The sequence below is a fragment of the Juglans regia genome, chromosome 10 (genome assembly GCF_001411555.2).
Source record: "Juglans regia cultivar Chandler chromosome 10, Walnut 2.0, whole genome shotgun sequence".
NCBI lineage: Eukaryota > Viridiplantae > Streptophyta > Magnoliopsida > Fagales > Juglandaceae > Juglans > Juglans regia.
In genome coordinates, this window is record NC_049910.1 from 24,147,508 (window position 1) to 24,172,522 (window position 25,015).

A 25,015-nucleotide genomic window follows, 5' to 3' on the forward strand; every position below is an offset into this window, starting at 1 on the left:
GATGACTTTTGTTCATGATTCAAAACATGATTATTCTTAAGAATATGTTATGAGTGTAGTAGAAGAAAAATTTTGGTTTAATCATGAGTTTTGAGATTTGAAAGAATTACAACAAAAAGCAAAGGAAATAGCCTTTGTAAGTTTCGGCCATATAGAGTTTTGATGGTTGTGTTTAGTTTTAAATTTTTATGAATTGATATTTGAGTTTAGGACAAAATTTACATAAGGTATGTAAATTTTGGTGATTTTTGAAGTTGTGATGCAAAATCCTTAAGTTAGGGGTAAAATAGTCATTTTCCCACATGTAGAGGGTAAAATGGTAATTTTACTCTAAGTTGATATTTTTTCATATTCATAATTGTTAGTGATTAAGTTCTAATTTTTAGAAATCACTACTTTCAGTTTCCCGTGATCGCACTTGAGTTTTGTCTCGAAGCGCGAAGATCGAGGTAAGTTAGCTTTTAACTTACTATCAATTTAATGTGTATGTGTAATAAGTAAGGGAACTAAATTGTATGTATGCATGTTATCATATGTGCCATGCCAAGTCATTACATATTTATCTGTTACACAGAATTTATTCTGTCATGAATTATTCATCTGTTACACAAGATATTCTGTCACGTATTGCTATACATGCTATACATTGCAAGTATGTCATGTTAAGTTAAGTATGCCATCTGTTACATGTATTTCTTGTCATGTAATATTCATTGTCACATGTTACGCCATGTTAAGAAATGTTGTCTGTTATATGGTATGCCATGTTACGAAATGTTGCATGTTACATGTATGACATGTTATGAAATGTTCTCTGTTACATTTATGTCTCGAAGTATGTCATGTCTGTCGTCCTACGTTCATGTCACGTTATGTTACGTCAAGATTTCTGTCTTTTATGTCACGTTCATGTTACGTCACGTTACGAAATGTCATGTCTGCCAGTTAAGTCATTCATGTCAATCACGACCCTAAGCGCTAGGATGGGGTAATATCCTAGTGGAACTCCTTTGTTCACGCTGGAGTGTCTAAATAGGTGTGAAATTCCCTGGGTTGACGAAGTACAGTCAACAGGTTGCGAATGGGGCCTAATTAGCTGGTCACCGGAGCGCGCCAGGCACTAACGCCGATGGTGCCACACATTATGTTATGTGTGTCCACAGCAAGTGTGGCACAAACAGATAAGTCATGGGGCCACAACAACTGTGGAGCATGAAGTATGGGGCCACAACAACTGTGGAGCATACACTACGTGAGACACAGCAATTGTGACACGTAGAATACGTGGGGCCACAACAACTGTGGAGTACGTATTAACGCACTCACAGCTGGTATAGAAACCTGTGATGTGATGCGGTAATCGGCAGGGACACACGGCTCAAGGGGACCTGTGTAGCACCCATATGGTCACGTTAATGATTAAGTCTATTGAATAAGATTCCAAGTTCAAGTCATGTTTCATGTTATGTTATGTTCAAGTTTACGTTCACGCAATCATGGTAATCTCATGAGACAAGAATATGTTCCAAGTTCATGTTATGTTATGTTCACGTTTACGTTATGTTCCAAGTTCACATTTATGTTATGTCATGCTCAAGTTCAAGTTCAAATTATGCATGTTCATGTTTATGCTATGTTTCAAGTCCATGTTATGTTTCAAGTCACGTTCATGCTAAGCTTTAGTTTCAGTTTAAGTTATGCCAGTTATGTTATGTTGTATGTCAAGTTATGCCATGATTACTTATGATTTGATTTTGCATTCATGCTTTTACTGCCATGCATGCATCATTAACCTGTGTGGAAGTTTCCTGTTAACTTGCTGAGATTTGTAATCAAATCTCACTGTGGTAGTCCCAACTACCATTCCCCCCGAATGGTAGATTTTGCTACAGGATCTGAAGGAGAACTGGGAATCGACCAACTGGAAACGGTTGACTAAGCGATGGTGTGACGTAGATGGTAGTACATCAGTTACCTCAGATTACTACTTATATTTGTGGAGTTCAATCTCCAGCACTCTTTTGATCACAACCATATGGACTATTATTGTGATCTCAGTTGTTTAGTATGTCATTATGTATGAAGTATGTTTTAAGTATTTGGGATATTTCGGTTTGGTGCATAGTATTGCTAAAAAGAAAAATTATCCGCTGCGAATATTGCATAATGCTAGATGCACGTTAGGAATATTGCATCTTATATGTCATGAACGGGGGCAGGTAACCTTGTGTTGCATGTCTCGACGCTTCAAATGTCCGTCCGATCCCAAGCGGAATTTGCGGGCGTCACATTTTCTCAGGTCACTGTCCTCACAACTTGATCTATTGTCCCTCCTCCATGCCTCACTGACTACCTTATGGCATTCTTCCTTTAACTCCCATGCCATCTCATATCTGAAGCACACTCTTCTTTTCCTTCTCTTGTGGCTTGTTCTGCATGTTTCAATGAGGAGTGGTGAATGGTCAGATTTAACTGCTGCAAGAGCAGTGCACGAGCTATGTTTGAAAATATCATTCCACTCCTTATTTCCCATTGCTCTATCAATCTTTTCCTTTGTGAATTCCCTGCCAGCCCTATTATTAGACCATGTAAAGCTTAGTCCCTGCGAGTGAATGTCATTAAGGCCACAAAATTCAACTGCTTGCCTAAACTCCTCAATTTGTTTATAGGGTCTGCTTGCTCCACCCATTTTCTCCTTTTGGTGAAGGATCTCATTGAAGTCTCTAGAGCACAGCCAGGCCATGGGCCTAGGGGGTTTGATCATCTTCAAAAGTTGCCAACTGCCTTTCCTTTTTCCAGTATCTGGGTGACCATAGAAACCAGTAAATTGCCATGTTGGTCCACAATCATCTTCCTGAATCAGTGCATTGATATGCCATCTAGTGTAATTAATCAATTTTACATTCCATTTATCTTTCCATAAGAGAGCAATACCACCACTTAGTCCCACACAGTCAACTGCAAAGCAACCATCCATCATTAAAGTTCTCCTAATCCCTTCCATTCTTTTTGTTCTGCTTTTAGTTTCCACAAGGAAAACTAACAAGGGGCACTTTTCCTTAGATAAATTCCTAAGGACACAAACTGACCGAGGGTTCCCAAGCCCTCGGCAGTTCCACACCAAAATACTCATTGATTTTGGCAGGGCTGGAGACCAGCCTCTGCCTGAACCAGTGAGTCTTCATTTGTGTCATCAAGTCCTTTACTCTTTTTTGAGACCAAGTTGCTATGTGTCTTCCTCCTCTTGCATCCCCTCTGGTAGAAAACTCTGGCTGACCTGTTAGGGGTATCAACCAGAGGGGTATCACCATTGTCTTCCTCATGAGTGTCTCTTTCCCGAGCCTTTCTTTTCCACCTTCTGACAGTGCTTACCAAGTCAACCCTACCATGCTTCACGTGATCATTTGAGCTAGCCAACTTGCATGACTCCCTTTCTTGTCCCGAATCCTGCTGCCTAGGAACCTGCTGCCTAGGGACATCAAACCTCCTAGTAGGAGCCACCCCCTTCCTTTTTGAACCTTCCCACTTTCCATGATCAAAGGTGGGGTTCCAATTTCCTTCTTTGCACATAAAGTCCTTTTTTGGTGTGTCAGACCCAAAAGATGACACATGCACGTGTGTTGACTGCAAGCCTTCAGTGGATTGATCTTCCAGCTGATCTTGTAACTGGTTCCCAAGGTAGCTACCCTGGACAGGATCAACTCCTACTATTGTTTCTTCTGCTGGTGGCTGGGATTGGACCCCTTGCTTCTTTTCTTCCTCATTTTCCTCTAGGGACGTGTCTTGCTTTCCCGCCAAAACTTCCACTTCGAGAGCTTTGCCCTTGCACCTTGGTTCTTCACGTGCAACCCGATCCCTGTCTCCTTGTTGTTCATCCTTGCGGTGGTTCCCACCTCCACCACCACCGTACCTACGCCTGTCAAAAATGTTTGTGTTTCTGGGTTGCCCTCGTAACCAGGGGCCAAATTGGTATGAAACTTGTTCATCGCCTTGTTGCTCAGCTCTCTGCCTTGTGCAGCTCCTTCCTTTGTGAAATAGCACCCCACACTTGAAGCAAAAGCTTTGTAAACGTTCGTATTTAAAGGGAATCCAGTGTTGTTTTTCACCTAGCATCAGCCATTTCCCTCTCAGAAGCGGTTGATGGATATCCACCGCTACCCTTACTCTGAGGCATCTCCCCCAAGCTCGCCCATCAACCTCGGCTTCAACTCTGATAACATGACCAATTGCTTCTGCGAACTGCTGACCAAACTCTTCTGTCATGGTTGCTAGCGGCAGGTTATGCAACTGCACCCAAAAAGGTTCAAACCGAAACTATAATGCATGAATGGATATTGTTTCATCCACTTCCGACATGGTTAGAAGGTGTCTATCGAAGAACCATGGACGTCCACTTAAGACTCTCTCTTTATCTGTCAGCTTTTGGAATTCTATCAGAAAACATTGTTCTCCCAACTCCTTGAAAATAACCCATCCCTCCAGCTTCCATATTTGAGACATTGTGACCCTAAATCCCTCGCTGTTAACACTCTTTTCAGTTAAGGCCTTCCCCACCAGACAATATTTGCCCCGTGCATCTTCCTCAATGTGAGTTTCTGGGTTGACATGAAAAAAAGAGCTTTCCTCCTTGGAAAGATGTAGCTTCTCCCATTGCGATGCTAAATCCTCTGTTTCCATTACGAACTCACAAGCACAAACCGATACCACAGTACTCACATGAAGTGAGATGTAGACCTTTGAGATTAAACCCAAAGCACTCGAACCTCACACTTCCTCTAGAGAAAGGGAGGCACTCCTAATACTCGTACATTCATGCTCTTAAACATACCCACTTAACCAAAATCTCAACTACATAATTAAACAATACTAGGGTGGTAGAAAACTTAAGAAAAGCATCACATTTTTCTAAAAACATAGCATAAATAATGGGTACAACCTAGGCAACTCAGAATTCCTAAAACAAGCTTACTAGTTGAACTAAAATTCTTAGTGGCTTACTTAGGCCATAACCATGAGGAAAGTATGTCTAAAATTATAAACTTCAACTCTATTAATTTAACACATAAAGGAAATACTTAACATAATTAAAACTTGGCTTAAACTCAAGAAAATACAAGGAAGGACTACAACAAGATGCCTTGCAAAAACACGACTGAAACACCAAACAGAGCATAACACACACGACATCATCACATATATATATATATATAATATGTGTCAAAGAACAATTAACATCACTTATGACCAACCAAGTTAAATAGAAAAAATACCATTTTCGAATGATAGGGTAAATACACATAAAAAAAAGCTTCAACATACTCAATTTGGCCAAAAACAGAGCATTAATGTTTATTAATAATATAGACAATAACTAAGATTAAGATACAAGCTAAAACAACTCAATGGGTCTCCAAAATCAACTAAAACCTAGTGAGTCAAGCTAGGGTTTTTACCTTTGGTGAATCCTTCCCAAAACAAAAAAATGAGGAAGAGAAAGGTAGGTTCGGCTTAGGGAAACAAAGGGCACACGAATCCCTCGGCTGAAAGTCCAAAACCGAAGCATCAACAGTCAACAAAAGAAGAACCCACTTGATTAATCCATGGCTAAGTTTCGAAATACACAAGGGAGAAGGTTGAGGGTACTCTAACCTTGCTATTTTCCTCTTGAGAAGAAGGAAAAATGGATGCTTGGCTTGAGATTGGAAGTGGAATGGGAGAGAAGCGGGTTGTAGTCGCACGGATGAGGGCTTGAGAAGTTTTCTTCCTTTCCTTGCCATAGAAGCCGATGGGTGCAATAAGAAAGAAAAGGAATTTGTTCCTTGCCTTGGAAGCCGATGGATTCAAAGGGTGAGAGGGACTTTTTGCTTTAGTCAAAGCTTATCCCATAAGCTAAGGAGGTGGACAGTGGAGATTAAATTTGGGGAGGTTATTTCCCTTACCAACCCATCCTATGGTGGAGAGAGTTTGGGTCATTTCTTGAATAGGTAAAAATTAGAGGGCTTGAGAGAGAAAAATATTGTAAGGTCTTAAAAATCATGACCTTGAATTATTTTAATAACCCACATAAAAATAAAAGCACACCCATCTTAAAATAAAATAATAAAAAATTTTATCTCAAAATATTTAACTTAAAGAATTAATAAATGACGTAAGAACCTACGTAGTAGGATTCAGGTATTAAAAATCTCTCCCCCTTAAAATAATCTCGTCCTCGAGATTGAACGTACCTCAAGGAAAAAGGGTGCGATATTTATCCCTCATGTCGTCCTCGTGCTCCCAAGTCGCCTCTTGTTCCGTGTGGTGGTTCCATAGCATGTTGACCATTGGGATTGTTTTGTTGCGAAGTACTCGAACCTCCCGATCCAAGATTCGAACAGGCACTTCCTCATATGAGAAATCCTTGTGCACTTGGAGAGGCGCATAATCCAGCATGTGAGCAGGGTCGTGCACATTTTTTCGAAGCAATGAGACATGGAAGATATCATGCATGGCAGAAAACTATGAAGGTGGTGCAAGCTGATAAGCTACTGTTCCAATCCTTTCAAGAATTTCGAATGGGCCAATATATCTTGGGGTTAACTTACCCTTCTTGCTGAATCTCATAACTCCCCTCATCGAAGCCACCCATAGGAATACCTTGTCTCCTACTTCAAAGTGTAGCTTCTTTCTTCTAGGATCGACATATTTCTTTTGCCTCTCTTGAGCCAAAGCAAGCCTTTTTCTGATGATAGCCACCTTTTCTTGCATATTCTAAACTAAATCAAGGCCCAGCATCTTCTTCTCACCAACCTCGTGTGGCTGTTATTGTAGGCGAACTCAACTAGTGGCAAGTATTTTATCCAACACTCCTTAAAATCCAAGATACATGCCCGTAACATGTCCTCAAGAATAGAATTGTTCTCTTAGACTGGTCGTCTGTCTGAGGGTGGAAGGCAATGCTGTAAGTCAATTTTGTTCCCAGGTTCCTTTGCACACTCCTTCAAAAGGCTGATGTAAACCGTGAGTCCCTATCCGATATTATCTTGGATGAAACTCCATGCAACCTGACTATCTCCTTGACGTATAACTTTGCCAACTTACTCATCAAGTAGGTCATTTGAATTGGTATAAAATGGGCTGACTTCGATAATCTGTCGACAATCACCCATGCCAAATCTTGTCTTCCCTGGGCTTTAGGAAATCCCATTTCAAAATCCATGTTGATTTCATCCCATGGCCAAACCAGAATTGGCAATGGTTGAAGTGCTCCCGAGGGCCTCTGATGCTCGGCCTTAACTTGCTGGCATGTCAGGCATTGAGCTACAAAGTTGGCCACATCTCGTTTCATCCCACTCCACCAATAGTGTCGTCGCAAATATCGGTACATTTTGGTACTACCTGGATGCACTATGTACAGAGACCTATGTGCCTCCCTCAGTATTAGGTCTCATAACTCCTTAGCTGGCACACACAATCTTCCTCTAAACCATAGGGATCCATCATCAGAAACCACGAAGTCGAGGTGCTTCACTTCCGAGACCTCTGTCTTGATCTTCTAGAGGTCAATTTCTTCGCCCTAAGCAGCTTTAATTTGGTCCAATATTGTCGGGCCAAGAACTAGGCTACCCAGCCTTGCTTGCACCTCATTCACCATCTCCACTCCTAGCTTTTCCATATCCAGAATAATTAATTTTTGGGGAGTGTACATACTCATAAGAGTGCCAGAAGAAGACTTTTGACTAAAGGCATCTGCAACTACGTTAGCTTTGCCGACGTGGTAGTTGATACTGCAGTCGTAATCTTGCAATAGCTCCAACCACTTGTGCTGACTCATATTTAATTCCTTCTGAGTGAAGAAATATTTTAGGCTCCTGTGGTCCATATAAATTTCGCAGCGTTCCCCATAAAGGTAATGTCACCATATCTTTAAGGCAAACACCGCGGCAGCTAATTCCAAATCATGGGTTAGGTAGTTGTGCTCATACTCCTTAAGTTGACGCGAAGCGTATGCTACAACTCTTCCATTCTTCATAAGAACACATCCCAGCACCTTGTGTGAGGCATCGTTGTATATCACGAATCCACTAGCATCCGAAGGTATAGTGAGAACAGGTGCCGTCACAAGTTTCTCCTTGAAACTCCTGATTTTTGGGACTATCATTGGTCTAGGGCACTCTACTATGGCCTCCACCTTTGCGGGATCTACAGAGATACCATCCTTTGACACTATATGGCCAAGGAAGGAAATCTTTTGTAGCCAAAACTCACACTTGTTCAATTTTACATACAACTTCCTCTCCCGTAACACTTGTAAGACAAACCCCTAAGTGCTTTGCACGCTCCTCCGGGGTTCTCGAGTAAATGAGAATGTCATCAATAAACACGACTACAAACTAATCAACATATTCCTTGAAGGTACGGTTCATCAAGTCCATGAAAGCCACTAGAGCGTTGGTTAATCCAAAGGACATCACTAGAAATTCATAATGCCCTTATCTCGTTCTGAAAGTGGTTTTCGGGACATCCTCTGCTCTAATCTTCAGTTGATGGTACCCTGAGCGGAGATCAATCTTTGAAAATACTTGGGATCCTTGAAGTTGATCGAAAAATCATTGATCCGTGATAAAGGATACCGATTTTTAATAGTTACCCTATTCAGTTCTCTATAGTCGATGCAAAGTCGCAACGAACCATCCTTCTTCTTTACAAAGAGAACTGGTGCACCCCATGGCGATACACTAGGGCGAATAAAGCCCTTCTCCAACAACTCTTGCAATTGATCCTTGAGCTCCTTGACCTCTATAGGCGCCATCTGGTATGGCGCTTTAGAAATGGGCCCTGTTCCCGGAACGAGCTCTATAAAGACCTCAATCTCCCTATCCAGAGGTAAGCCAGGCAGCTCATCCGGAAAGACATTAGGAAAATCCTTCACCACCTCAATATTTTGCAGCTTAGGCTCGTTTGGTGGTGGCATCACCAAACTAGCCAGAAATCATGCACAACCCTTCCTCAACATAGTGGTGGCCCTTATTGCAAAGATCACCTTCGGCATATGACTCTTACCCACTACACAAAAATGAAACTCTGACTCGCCTGGTGGTCTAAAGACCACTTCCTTCTTGAAACACTCCACACTAGCATGGTATCGAGACAACCAATCCATGCCCAAAATCACGTCGAACTCATCCATTTCGAACAAATATCAAATCGGCAAGGAGGTGTCGACCTTGTACCTCTATCATGTAGCCCTTTAACACAGACTGACAATTCACGGATTTCCCAAGGGGTGATGAAACAGACATCACAGACTCTACGGGTTCATGTGCTTTATCACTAAACAAGCATACTTACGAGACATAAATGAATGCGTGGCACCAAAATTGAATAGCACTAATGCACGATGTGAGAACAGGGGAAGAATACCTATCACTACATCAGGAGAAGCATCAGCAATTGTCCATTGTAAGAGCGAATACTCGAGCTGGTACTAGGTTCTTCTGCCCTGGGTTGGGCGCTTGAGCATTAGGAGCCACAAGCATGGGGCACTCCCGTACCATATGACCCACCTTACCACACTTAAAGCAAGTGTTGGTCCCCATCAAGCATTTCTCGAAATGAGTCTTGTCATAGGTTTGGCATGTGGGACGAGACGCCACGGTAGCACCCTGAGGAGACTTGATCATTTGGAGGGGCTTGGGTGCATTGTTGTACATTGGCCTTTTGCCTTTGTTCTGATCAAGGGCTTGAAATTGTCTCTTTCTCTTGTTGAACTCTCCCGCTTTGACTCGTAAATTATCCTCAAGGATTACCGCACAGTCTTCAAGGTCAGCAAACTTTCTAATCTTTAATGTAAGAAGGGAGTCCATGATCCTGGGATTAAAGCCTCATTCAAACGTTTCGGCCTTTAGTGACTCGGTATGGACCAAATACGGAGCGAACCTTGATAACTCCACAAATTTAGAGGCATACTGCCTCACCGTCATCGATCATTGCTTTAAGTCTACAAACTCTCGAGCCTTAGCCTCTCAAACCAATAGGGGGAAGAACCGGTTGTTAAAAACCTCTTTAAACTTGTTCCAGGAGATCGAAGTGGCTTCACCCAGCTCTTGTTGAATAAGCCCACGAGTGGTCTTCCACCACCCGATGGCTACATCTGCCAGATTGTATGCTGCAAATTCTACTTTCTACTCTTCTATACACACTGAAGATTTTCTCTAGGTGCTCTAACTAGTTGTCAGCATCCAGTTCAGTACCCTTGTGTCGCGGTTTGCCTGCTAGTAAAGGCCTCAATAAGGCGTGTCACCGCATCGATGAGATCTCCCAAATCTCTTGGGGCCTCTTGCTGGTCTCAGGATTACAGGTGTTGGGCCACCCTCGGCGCTTATGATTATTTTCATGGAACTTGTCCAAGGGTGTGCTCCTCCAGTCAATTACACAATCAATGGCAATGACTACACTATGGGGTACTATCTTGGAGTGGTCAACGTTTGTGAGGACGATTCCATCACCCCAAGGGAATAAGAAGAAAAGTTTTGCCGCAGCACAAGAATCCATAAGAAAAGATGTCGAGCATGCATTCAGGGTACTTCAACAATGATTTGCAATCGTTCATGCATATTCCCGAATTTTCAAAGTCAATGAGCTAACAAATATAATGAAAGCATGTGTTATTCTACATAACTTGATCATTGAGGACAAGTGTGATAATAGTCAGGATTCGAACATAGAGTATGATTAAGTTGATAATGATATTCCAGAACTGTCGCGCAATCCAACAAGTGAATTTATCAACTTCATTCAGCGCCATCATGAAATTAGAGACAGCTTGGCACATCATCAGCTACAAGCAGATTTAATTGAACATCAATGGTAGATTTATTCCCAACAATAGAATAGAAGGTTCTGTTGGATTCTCTATCTTTTCATTAGTAGCGACCATGTATCCTGTTTCCACAATTTCCATTCCAAAAAACATGTTTTCTTCAAGAACATGCTGATTGTTACTATAATATTTTCATTAATTGTAATCATTTAAACATTTGCAATGCCGATCTGTAATCAAACAACATTTATCCAATTAGACTCAAATTCAATGACGACTTTTTTCTATCTTCTCAATAAATACTTTCTAATGTACAAATTATAAAATACAACAAACGTGCCAAATACTTATGATTAACCCTCAACATCAATCTCAACACTTAAGCAAGTTATACTAATGTGCCAAGCAGGTTATACAAATGTCTGAATACTGAATAAAAAATAAGTTACAAAAAAAGTCAAAATCAATTTTCTGATGCATTTCGTCTCGCCAAGATCTCCCTTTGATGTTGCTAGAAATATGGCCATTGAACTCAAGGCAACATACTCACATCGAGCAACATTACTCTCTCCTCTCTCTCCCACTGGGCGATTTCCAGTTTCTACACCTCCAACCTCAGTCTCTCATTCTCTTGTCTATTTTTATTTCCCTCTCTTTCTCAATCATATGCCATCTTCTTGGCCTTGAGTTGAAAACATTCTTTCTCTTGAGCACATGACTCCTCCAAGGGAGTATACTTATGCTTGCTCAGCTCCACAAGCTCATCTGATGGCCTGCCTTGGCCTTACGTTTTCCTTTCTCAGCATTTCTTCCCATTGGACTATCAAATTCGATGACATCATTATTCACAACATTCTCGGCCTCTATACCACCAACTGAAATAGGTGAATCAAATGCAACTCCTGAGGTACGCGAATATGTCGGGGAAATCGTCGACCTTTGCTTCTTCCCGTTGGTTGGTCCTTCAACAGCTGGCAACAATGCTCAAACTAAAAGGATGTTTTCTCAAGCGATTGGTACATGATCGTCGCTTTGTCAAACTTTCAATTCAAGCATAAAATCAATAATTATCAACCCATTAAAGATAAAGGAAACATAATGCATAAATATTATAATTAAGTGCAACAATAATATAAAAGTGGATGCTTATACCTTGTCTTGCTCAGTTATGCCACTTTGATTCAACCCTTCAACTTGGACGAGTTTAGCACAAAGTTTATTTGTCCCCATTTGAATGGCAGACCACCGATGTATTAAGGACCCAACAATCTGCTCATTTGTAGTTTCTTTATACTCATTGAAGTATTGACTAATTTTTTTCCAAAGTTGGGCATTTTTTGGTCCGTTCCTTGGATGACATCAATGCTACTATTCTGCCATACAAAAACAAGTAACTTGTCTTTTTTAGGGGTGAAGTTTGCAGCCCTGGCTAATTTTCTTTGAGAGGGAGGCTCTATTTGGGGTGGGGGTGAAGTGTCATCCAAGTCACATTAGATTGTTCACTTTGACCATCATAAATGTGGTCAATTTCAGGCTCTTGAGTAAGGAGGTTGGTGAAGAACATATTTCCATGGTCTTGTGAATCCATCTCTAAAAAATTGTAGACACAGAAGAATTGGTACACATGTTAGACAATTACGAATACTATTTGCAAGTGATTTTGGTAGCCGTATCAAGAATCCTATGGTAACATATGACCACACTTGGCACCCTCCCTCCCATAGCTGCAACAACCGGTTACCACTATTTATTCGCCATCTGGGTTACCATACCATGAGGTGTGTGCCAAAGTGCCAAATCTCCTCGCGAGGATTTCTCATCATCATAACCGAGGGCTTAGAGATCAAATCCAATAGTAATCAGTTTGCAAAATAGAAAATAAGAGTATTCTCATCCGCTTCCCTAAACACTTGTGTGTTTTAAATGTGGTTTAGAATGATTTACAGAATTTTCATCATGTGTGAGACATGAGCTCAACTAAGATAATGGCTGCAAAACCAAAAAACCCCGATTGCCTTTGGTGAAAACGATCACAAGAAGGTTGGTGGAGATCCGGGTTTGGATTACCCTGCCACTTTCGATGGAGCCCCATTAAAAACACTTATGAAATAACCCCATCCCATGGAGTCACTTGAACCATCATCACAGCCTTATATAGTTCTAAATCAGTACCAAACAACGTATGAATGCATACAATGGCATTGGGTGCAAATCACTATAACAACAGCTTGTTTAGTCCAAACTAGGTAATTGAAACCAATAAAAAGTAAGTCCATGGTATCAATAGAAGCGATACCACCAAATCAACTTGCGAGATGTTGAATAATAATTAATAATGACAAGTAATGATATCATAAACAAATTGATGCACAAAAGCAAGTGTTAATAAGTGCATACCAAGCAAACAAGTAACCAGTAGCTCACAAGTAATAGAGAAGTACAACTTTAATAGAGAAGTACGACAAATCTTGCAAAAAACAAAATAATAATAACAGTAAACATATTAAAATTTCAATTTAAAATGTCAATTGCATGCTCTACTTCGAACCTCCCAAAACAAAATGTCAATTTAAAATGTATATATATATATATATATATATATATGGTTAGTTTGTTTTCATGTGATTCATGTTCAAATAAGATATTAAAACCCCACCATTCAAATGACTAAACTTGTTGTCCAAAGATGTACTCAAAATGCTTAACTTTCAAATGACTAACTCTCAAGATCAGGCCAAGTAAACAACTATAAAATGCTTATGGAGATCTACTCAAGAAGCCCCCCCTTAGCAGTTTTAAGAAGACCACCAACAAGCAATTTATCTAAATTCATCACAGCAGATCATATCTAACCCAACATTCCTCAAACATCACATGTTCTCTCGAATCATAAACAATCAATCAAAATGCCAAGCACTTAGATTCAAAAAGAAAAGCCCCAAAAGATGCATAGCTCCAACAAGTCGAAAAGTAACATAGATCATAAGCCATGGCCTTTCGAAATCCATTATAAATAGATCAAATCGAAATTCCAAACCCTAGAGCACTGTCGTAAGGACACGGGATCAAAAATCAAAGATTTCAGTGGCCAAAGTTAGACCCAAAGGTAAGGAAATAAAACACAGTTATCATATGCATCGGATTCAGCCATGGGAGATGCAAAATCATGCGACAGAGATGACGTAATCCAGCCATGGGAGAGGGGCTTTAGTGAGTAAAATCAAAGTGGGAGAGTGAGGAATACTTACATATATTCATGCCGATGAAGAGAAACCACCGTCAATGGTGGCTACGGTGCGACAGAGGAAAACGACGAAGAGGGCAACACAGAGTGGAGAGAAAGGAACATGTGGGACCAATAGCCCAAAAGATGGGAGAAACCTTTTGGGGATCTACAGTGGTTCCCCATAAATAGGGAATCACTGTAGCTCCCCTAAATCAAAACCCTAAAATAGGTAATGAGATGGGAGGGTTTTTTCAACTCCTCCCAAAATTATTTCCCATAATTTGGAGATAACAGTGAAATAAAGCACCAAATGGGAATGCTCTAATGTACCAGACAAACATATCGGGAGGTAGTGTAACGCCCCAACCCCGAGGGTCCGGAGAGTTAACTCATAAAACCTGATAATCAGCTCTAACAAGGCTAGAGTACTTCCAAATTCAAGAATATATCCATTTTCCCAAACCTCAAATTGAACGTAAATACTTCAATTAAATAATCAAATAAACTCATTTATCCAATATTCAATCCAACAACCCAAATAAAATCAACTCTTCTTCATGTCCCAAATAACAACTAGAAATAATAAAACATTAACATAAATCTCCATAAACCGTCTAAATCCATTGAAGCAACTTAAGAGAAATAATTAACCTCCAACACCAACACTAAAAACATGAGATACCCAACCACAAATCAGTGTTAATCTTCTCCATAGACTCTAATACTGATCCTCAGCTGAACTATCGATGTCATCTGAAATATTATGAAGATTAACGGGGTGAGTTATCATCTGAAATTTTTACAGGATTTCTAGCGGGCTATTACAGAATGAGGAATAGAAATTGAAGCAAACAATGAGGTTAGAAGCTAAAAACTACTAACCTATCTATATGTTATTTGATGCTTTCTTCTACTGCAGTTGTTGTTTTCAGGATCCTATGGTCGAGTTCTTCAAGCTATTGTATCCAAGAATAAATGTGGAGTGATGGACTTTTAAAGGTAGAGTGAGAATCAAAGCAACTGAAAATGGTTAAAGCTTGAAACTAATGGTGAAATAACAGCTGTGTTTATGCTACTGTTTCGGCTACAATGTCTGGTTTGGGGCTTCTATTTTTGGTTTCCAACGTATATATGTGTCTCTATAGGGTGATGCTAGTGTAACAGCCCACCAGATATTTAGTGGATGCATTTCTTTTAAGTTTTAGGATTGTCGTGAAAACCCCGAAAAGATCTCATGGATCAGGCAATCGCGTATGATTGAATATGTCAACATTGTCAGTTTCTGGCCCACTTAGGTGTCAGAAATGCTATTTTATTTATTTGAGATACTTATGAGTGTGAGAATGAGAAAAAGTATGCGCCATTATTTTGAGATAAAAATTTAAGATTTTACGGCGCAATAACACAATTTTCATTTTCTGAACAATTGCTGTTCAAAAATGCTTCTTTATTTGTTCGAGGTACTTAGAAGTTGAAATTTTGAAACAAAGTACACTACTAGTTTCATAGGAAGGATTTTATGGTACAAAGTTATTTTCATCATTTTCGGAGTGAATAGTGACTCTTGTGTTAGCGCCATGTGGCAAGCAATCCAGTTGTTTTCAGATCACAGTATGAAATGTTCAAACACTATTCCATCCAACAATCCATTTTTGTGCCAAACACTTGGAATCCAATTGAAGCCCCAAATGTTTTGTGGATGCCGAATACCCTAAATGAAGTCAGATTTAGTTTAGTATTTAATCACTTGATTAAATAACTTTCACATACTATTAACCATTCAAATTCATTTCATTACACCCTTATTCATTATTTTATACCATAGTATTTCCATTGGACCAAGAAAAATTAGATTTAGGCTTGTTAGAAACCGAAATCCCAAACCAAACCCTATTGAAACCCCAAATGAGGCCCAATCCACCAAATTGCACCACCTATGCTTGACTTCTTGGAAATGTTTCTCCACTTCCATGAGTGTACTTTCACTAGCCATGTCAACCCCAAATGGAGGTTGATGGGAAGGCAAAAAGCCACCTCAAAACCTCAAACATGGCAGCAGCAAGGCACAAAACAACCTATAATCAAAAAGTCACCAACACATCCCCTCTTAACCCCTCCAGCAATACAAGTGTCGTCCATGGCCATTAATTTAGTCTTTTATCACTTTTGAAATGCTTTCTTGGAGATAACTCTAGGAGAAGTTGCTGACAGCTTTTCTGACCCTTCTTGCTTGAATTTTCAAAGTTTTTATAAGTAAATTCTCATGAAAATATATTCACTTAAGTTGTTCCATTTTTAGCCTAGTTTCATTTGGTATATTTTTGTATTTTTTATGGAGTTTTGATTTGTGAAAAATCTGTTTAAGCATGCAAAGATCATATGGGGCGATAAACTGGGCAGTGTGTGATTCTTTCAATTTTTTGATGATATTCTTGACAAGATCTTGATCCGATATTTTTATGGTCTGGAGTTAATGTGTTAATGTGAAATTCAAAAGAAAATTAGTTGCATGTTAAAAGTTTTTTATAAGAGTTTTGCATAGATCTAGAAAGTTGGAAACTGGGAGTAAGAAAATGGATTATGTTTTGGAAAAAGCTTGGATCTTTTGTTGTGAAAGCATGCTCCTATGACTTTCATATTCACAAATTTCACTCTTGAAACTTTTATCTATGTGTTAAAATGTTATTTTGAAAATTTATGGTGTTGCCCTCGAGGATATGAGTTTTTATGCCTCCAAAGGTTCAATTAGGTCTTGTAGTTGAGGGTCAAGGATGGATTTGTGTTTCTATGCAATTTTTGCCATGTGATCGTAGGTTTGATGCTTAGATCTATTTTAGGAATTGAATATGAAGCATATGATGTTGTTCCTTGATGATTTACTTCATCAAAATTAGAATCTAGTGGTTTGATCAAGAACCAAAACATATAATACTCAATTTTGGAGTATAGGTACAAACCGATTGTGTTGAATGCAAGTTTGTGACTTATGTGATTTTGGTTTAATTTTCTAAAGCATGACAGTCCTTAGGAATTTTTTATGAAAATATTTAGAGCATTTTTATGAATTTTTGTAGTTCTTGGGGTTGTTTTGAAAATGCATAGCATCAAGGGTTGTTCTTTGTGGTAAAAAAAACTTTGAACTTTTGACATGAATGAAGTTGTGACTTTTATGATATAAGTGTTTGGTATTTTTTCTAGGAAAACTCTACTTGAAGGCGGTTTCGTGTACCAACCACACACGAAAGATGACATGGAATGCAGCTGGATTAACGAAACGGTGTGTGTTGAAGAGGCAAGACATGAAATTCTATGGGAAAATTGTACTTGAACTTGAAGGCGGTTTCGCGCATCAACCTTTCAAGCTCGAAGTCCCTGGGCTATTTTGATGCTTCACCGAGAATATCCGTCGACCCCATCATCAAGATGCCGGTGGACAGATCAAGAGGTGAGACTGGTTCAAAAAGTCTCGGGCATCTGTTCCACATGGCGGTCACGACCTTGGACTCCGTCTACAACATCTGACAGTGCAGGGTCATGTACTACTGGTTCAAGAAATTTAAGGACAGTCCCAACTCTGAGATGGGTGGGTATACGAGGATCTTGCACTCTGGAAGCCTGACAAGTACATGGACAAGATCCCCAACTTTGTTGCCCAGCTTCTTCCCCTAGCTATTCCTTCCTTTTCATCAATTTATATGTACTGTGTGTTTTACCATCGGAAAGAAATACAAGACATGGTTACAAAAAGTAGAAGTCCACTATAAATGAGAAGGTAATTATAGATGCACGATTTACCATTAAAATCCCCGTATAAACAGGATTGTGTGTAATTTTTTTCTTACTCCAAACCATCAGAGGCTCTTAACCACTTTTTTTTCCCATATGAGATATTAACCCGTAATATGTAGCTTTCAAATTGTCAGGCCTATGAGTATCCAGTTCAAATCTGTTAGTTCTTCGGCCATTCTCTCACTCATTGTTTGATTTGATAATAAACAATAGTTCTCCATAGAGTCTTGGCCAAAGGTTAGAGGAAGAGATTTGGGGTGGGATTTTGGGGAGATGAAGGGATCTGAAGATTGAGTGGCCTGCGTTGCGTCGAGGAAGGAAGATGACGCCGAAGTCGTCTTCTTATTTTTATTCTCTATGTTTTTCGATCTTTTTATTATTATTATTTCTTTTTAATGACATCTGACAAAACAGTCCACCTAATCACTTGGTACGTGGTTGGTGCCCAAAACCGCCTGTGCCTAGAAGAACTGTTTTTTCTAGCATGCTTTTAAAGAATGGGATATGATTTTGTACCATCGCATGATTCGGTTTTAGCATGAAAGTTGGAGTTTAAAAGAATTGCAGCAAAAATCAAGGATTTTAACCTTAGTGTGTTTCAGCCCATGTTTGGTACTTATAGTTATGTTATGATTTAAATTTTTCTAGTTAGATATTTAGATTTAAGACATAATTTACATGATGAATGTAAATTTGAATGAGTTCTGGTGTTAGAATTTGAAATTCTTAAGTTAGGAGTAAAATACTCATTTTCCCACAAGTAGGGAGTAAAATGGTCATCTTTACTCTAAGTCAGCAATTTTATTTTTCTAAGCTCACTAGTAAGGAGTTTCTAACCTTTAAAGATGTTTCCTTAGAGTCCTTATTATTCATTTTTAATTTTCATCATGCTTCAATTGCTGTAAGTTAGTCTCTAACTTACTTTCAGCGTACTTATGTTTATATGATCGTAAGAGAAACCATCATTTATGTTACTTATGCCTATGTATAGTTATGTTATGTCATGCCATGATTTATTTCCATTTCACATATATTTGTTGCACGTTATGCCACGTTACACCATGCTTAACTGTTACACGTCACAACTATGCCATGTTTATCTATTATGCACCATTATTATGTCATTTCACTAGTCTCATGTACACATCACGTCATGTCAAGTTATGTCATTTGTCATTTCATTTCACGGTGCATCATGTTACAAGTTTGGAGTCTTCATGAAAATAATATTTTCAAGTTAGTTGAGTCTTTTATGTTTATCAAGACTACAATTGTTAGGATGAGAAAATATCCTAGTGAAACTCCATTATTCAAGCTGGAGTGTCTAAACTAGTGTGGAAATATTTAGGTTGATAAAGTATCGTCAACAGGTTTCGAATGAGGCCTAAGTAACTAGTTGCCGAAGCGAAGTTAGGCGCCAACACCTATGGTGCCAACCACAGTTCACGTTCATGTTATACAAACTGGTGCTGTAACGTCTGTTCTTGTGGTGAGACTTTAGAAAATAGTTTTGGAAAGAGAGATGAGAATTATTGACCCTTTTAAAACTTTTTCCTTTCCTTCCCAGGATAGAAAAGATTCTATGTTTTAAATTAAAACATACTTTATAAATCTAAGAGAGAGTTTTGCAGCAGAAATCATTAAATTAAATTAAAAGGCCTTTCACAAAAGTATGACCTTCATACATTACGTAAAAACCTGTCTAAGCTTCTGCCATACTTACCTTGGGCCATGTCTGTCCTAACACTTCTTCCTCATTTTGTCCTTGAGAGGAGGAGGGATACATAAAAACTAAAGTGAGTCGAATACTCAGTAAGTATTACTTTATACTATAAAAATATAATAACATAGGTTTTCATTCAAACATTCATCATTCATTTACATACTTTACGTAAAACATTCATTTCATTTGAAAACATTACAAGGTAGAATTTTTCTTTAAATGAATTTTTATTTTATAAAATGTTTCTCACACCTTGTACACTCATTCATAAAGAAACTAAAACATCATGCATTCAATTTAACTTTTTTCACTTTTCCTCTGTCCGGTACACAATGTTACGTCCCGTGTGTTTGGGGTTAGCGGTCTTTTGAACACGGATTCTGCCCGTTGCCACAAGTTGGGAATCCCTTTCAATCAGAGGGTAGCACTAGGTGCACTACCAGTACTACTTACCCGGCATTACAATCTACTCAGTCAATTGGTACCATTATTCATTCATTCAGTCATGGCCCATTCAGTCCTTTCAATCCTTTCCTTTTCATTCATTTTATTCATCAGTTCATTTCATTTCATAAACATCATTTAAAATCATAAGCTTAAATATTATCAGTAAACATCATTTCATAGTATCATTTAAAACTCATTTGATAGTCTCATTTAAATATCAGTTCATAGCGTCATTTAAAAACACTTATATCGCATCATTTAAACATCATTTAAAAGTATCAAGCTTAAACCTAAACATTTCATTGCAAGAAAATAAGGACAATAGCTACTACGTATAACATCCATTCACATGCATACAACTATTACTTTGGGTGCATAAATAGGGAAAGCTCTAAAAGAGTATGAACATAATGCTTACCTCGACTCCATGCTATTTTCATTTAATGCAGTCCATTCATGTGCGTGTAAGATGACAATCTACATGCATACATAACCTTAACATTATTCTCTTTTCCTCAAGTGCATATGTGACTAAACTTAGAAAAGACATAAACTTCTCTTCACTTAGACGCACTCTATCATCCAAGTCCATCTTCTATGCTTTCCTTTATTACGCTTCCTAAATTCTCAAACTCATAGTTTGGGACCCACTTGTGGTCACCCTTCCAACACATAACATTCTACTTCAAGTTCTTATCCTTTAAGTGAAACCTATTCACTTTAAGGGTTAAGACACACAATCTCCTTTATCATACTCTTCCAACCAAACCATCCATTCCGAAGCATATTTGGACCAACCAAGTTATACAACTCAATCCTAGTTAATACATACATCCCTTCCTTCATTCAAGTATAACCTAACCAACAGTTCACCCTAATCTTAACCATGCATAATACACAACTTTAAGCCAACCTTGAGATTTAAACATCGTGTACTTATGCTTAACACAGATTATCCATTACATATGGTAAATCTATCCGGCACATGCTTCCAACCAAATTACACATGTACCCTACCCCTTTATCACTTAAGATCAACATATAATCCACTGAATGCCCACTAGTGTAATCAAACTTCATACAACCGACACTAACATCCAACTCAAACACAGACAATCATCATGCTTCACAGTCTTCTACAACCTTCAGAATCCCAACACATCACTTGACATCATGCCACTTTACACAATTTCCAACCACTTCCAAACTACATCGTGATCCCATCACTTCATATGGCATCCAGCCACTGCACAACTACCCAATCACCCCATTCTTCTCACAGCACAACTCTACATTTAACCCCCGTCACTTCATAGCACACTGCCATAACACCAACTATGTCACACCTACACTAACGTCCAACTCAAACCCAACCAACATGAGACTTCATACAATCCGCCCAACAATATAGCTTATCCTGCCACTTCACTCAATCTACATGACGTACAACCAGATCATGGTTATGCCACATCCAATCACTTCACACAGCACTTACTCTACATGGCTCATCCCAACACTTCCAGTGGCATCCTGCCATTCCACAGCTACACAATCCCATCACTTCACAACACACTGCCATATCACCAACTACATCACACAGCACATCTCTTCATTTAATCCCCATCACTTCATACTACTTACAGCCACAACACAACCTCACATCACAAACAACTCCGTTCACGGATCACAACACAACAAATTCACAACACCATTCCAATATAAACTTCACAACAATATAATTCTTAATGTAAAAGGGATAGGAATTATACCATAGCAAGAGGCTAAAAGCTCGCATTGCTTGTTACCCAGTATGGTCCCACGGTGGTGGCTACGCAAGTGCAAGGAGGGGCTGGTTGAGGCATGGTGTTCACTGCCATGACCTTAAAACATGGGTTGTTTTGGGTGGCTTGCAGTTAGGGTTTCCCGTACAGGGGTAGTGGGACATGGTGGTGAAGTTTGGGGCAATGTGAGGTGGTTGAGGTAGTGGTGGTCATGGTGGGCTAAGGCTATAGCTGGAGGCTTCTAGTGGCAGCTCACTATGGCAAGGAGGCTGCGGTAGTGAGAAAACAGAGGACAGAGAGAGAGAGAGGGGCATGGATCTGAGAGGGCTGGGGTTGGGTTGCGATGGTGGGTGTAGGGTGGTCAAGGTGACTCGGTGGCGGGCTCATGGTGGTGTTGGCGGTAGCCCTAGGAAGAGAAAGGGTTGAGCGAGAGAGAAAGAGAGAGAGAGAGGGCTTTGGGCTGGGCTTGGCTTGGAGGAGTAGGGGTTCCGGCATGGGTGACGATGGAGGGGTGATGTTGTTGACGTGCGTCAACAGCTTGGGCTAGGCCGCGACGGAGACGCGACGTAGAAGAGGGAAGGCTATGGGGAAGAGGGGTGATAGCTGGGAGGAGAGAGAGAGAGAGAGGATTTAATCTTAGCCCTATAGCCTAGTGTTCCTAATTTAATCTAAGGGTGGAGATTTAATAACTTAAAATGATTAACTAAATAGTAGGGAAATAAAAATAGAAATATAATGGGATTCAATTTAAAATTCCACTTTATTTTCTTAGTCCCAAAATAATATTTTTCATCATAAAATAAAATAATGAAGTTTGCTAAATATTTTTAAGATAAATAACATCATGTAAATAAGTAGAGTTTTTAACATAAAATGAAATAATGAATATTAATTAATACTATTAAAGAACTAAAATCATTTAAATTAAGGTTTACTTGAAAATTAGGCTTGGTTTAATAATACTAAAAATATCTCATTTAAAATAAATTTTGGACGTTTAAAATAATTCAAAGACTTTAAAACACTATGCTCCAATTAAAAATCATCTACAATATTTAAAACACAACTTCGGGATTTAAAACGCAAAGGCAAGACTCGTGACCAATCAATAGAAAAATGAGCAGTTGGTCACACGTGCAGGTGCAGATACCTATCACAGGATGTGTATATTATGTACTTGTAGTTGGTGAAGATACCCACGGTGCAATGCGTATGTTAACATCCACATGGCTTAAGGGAACTTGTGTAGCATCCACAACTCATGTTTAATCAAGGAGTTAATATGGGAACAAGATTCCAAGTTCATGTTCAGTTTCAAGTTTAGTTCAACTTTAGTCCACGTCATGTTCAGTTTTCATGTCACGTTATTTTACATACAATCCAAGTTCTTGTCATAGCATGTCAGTTTAGTTCACGTCTGTTCCATTTATTGTCAACTCATGTCACGTATTTGCCAAGTCACATCACATTATTCAAGTTCATGCCATCATTCACGTTTTTACTATCATGCATGCATTTGTACATTGCTAGTTAAAATTATTTGCTAACATGCTGAGACTTGTAATCAAGTTTCACTTGGTAGTCCTAACTACCATTCCTCCAAGAATGGTAGATTATGTGCCAGGATTGGGAGACACGACCGACAATCAATTGGATGAGGTCGATTAGGCATCAACGCAACGACGTGGAGCTTATAGCCTCAATGCTCTATTTCATCGATAGTATCTTGACTTCCTTGGCCGAGTTGTGCGAGCTACTCAAAGGATTAGCATTGTATATTGTAGTAGTATTTACACGTACTTAAGGAGCGCTATCTCTAGTACTCATGATGTTACAAATCTTTGGAGATACATTGTAACTTTTGAACATCTGTTATGTAGATTTTATGAAGTATGTTTATGTTTTTTAGATATGTCACTTATGGTACATAGTATTGCTAAAGAAAAGAACAATTATCCACTACGATGGACAAGGGATAGCTAATGCCCTTTGCCTATTGACAGACATGTTCAAACAAAAGCAACACCAGCAAGTGCACATCCCTAGACCCGAAGTTAGGGGTTGTTCGTACGAGAAGTTTCTGATTCATTGTTACCCAAACTTTTTTTGTAATGAAGGGCCCCTAAGGGCAAAAAAGTCGATTATCGATCTCGAAAGGATGTACGAGATCTACAGATGCACTGAGGACCAAAAGGTTCTATATGTTGGTTACATTTTCCAAGGAGAATGTGGCATTTGGTGGGATACACGGAGACATCTTCCAGTGAGGTAGCTGGGAACCCTAGCCGCTTTGATTTGGGGAAGATTTAAAGAGTAGTTTGACAACAGATTCTTTCCAGATTCTATCAAACAACAAAAAGTGCGGGAGTTTGAGCCTCTGTCTCAAGATAGCCTGATTGTGGAGCAGTATGCTACCAAGTTTATGGCGTTAGGGAGGTTCGCGCCCTAATTTCTACAAAGAGGATGCAAGCACAAAAGTTCCAGGGAGGAATTTAGCTGAGGATTCGTAGCCAAGTTGCTTGTTTCATAATAGAGAATTACCAAGAGTTGGTAAACGTGGTTCCGATAGCGGAGGCTAAACAGAGAGGTCTGGCCGTCCATATCAATTCTAAACGGAAGAGGACCATGTTGTTTACTTCAAGCAGCAATGTTGAGAAGAAGAGGTCTTTTCAAGTCCGGTTAAAGGCAAAGGACGAGTAACAAGGAAACATAGGTCGTCTTTCAACCTGCAGTACGTAAAGTGTGGCAAGCTTCACGTCTGAGAGTGCTGCTACAGTTATGGTGTATGCTTCAGATGCAGAACACTCGGGCTCATGATCAAAGAATGTCCTAAAGCTGCACAAAGCAATGGAGTTGGTTACAATGGTGAAAACAAACCAAGGCCCCACATCCCAGCACGAGTTTATGTTGTAACCAGGTGATGTTGACACTGGTGTGTCAGAATCGAAGGAAGCTGACATCTTCAATGGTACTTTCTAGAATACTTTTGTACTTTATTTTTGAATAGATGATAGGACTGCTATTGATAGTAGTATCACTATATATTTATATTAGGAAACGCCAACCTGTTAAGGTTCACAGCTTGTGCGCTATTCAATTTCGGCACTTCACAGTCTTTTGTGTCTACAGCGTTTGCATGGATTTGGAGTTTGCAAACTGAGTTGTTACCTCATAAGGTTGTAGTAACGGTTCCTGGTGGTAATACAATAGCTTGTACCTGTTTAGTTAAGAACTATCCCATTAAATTA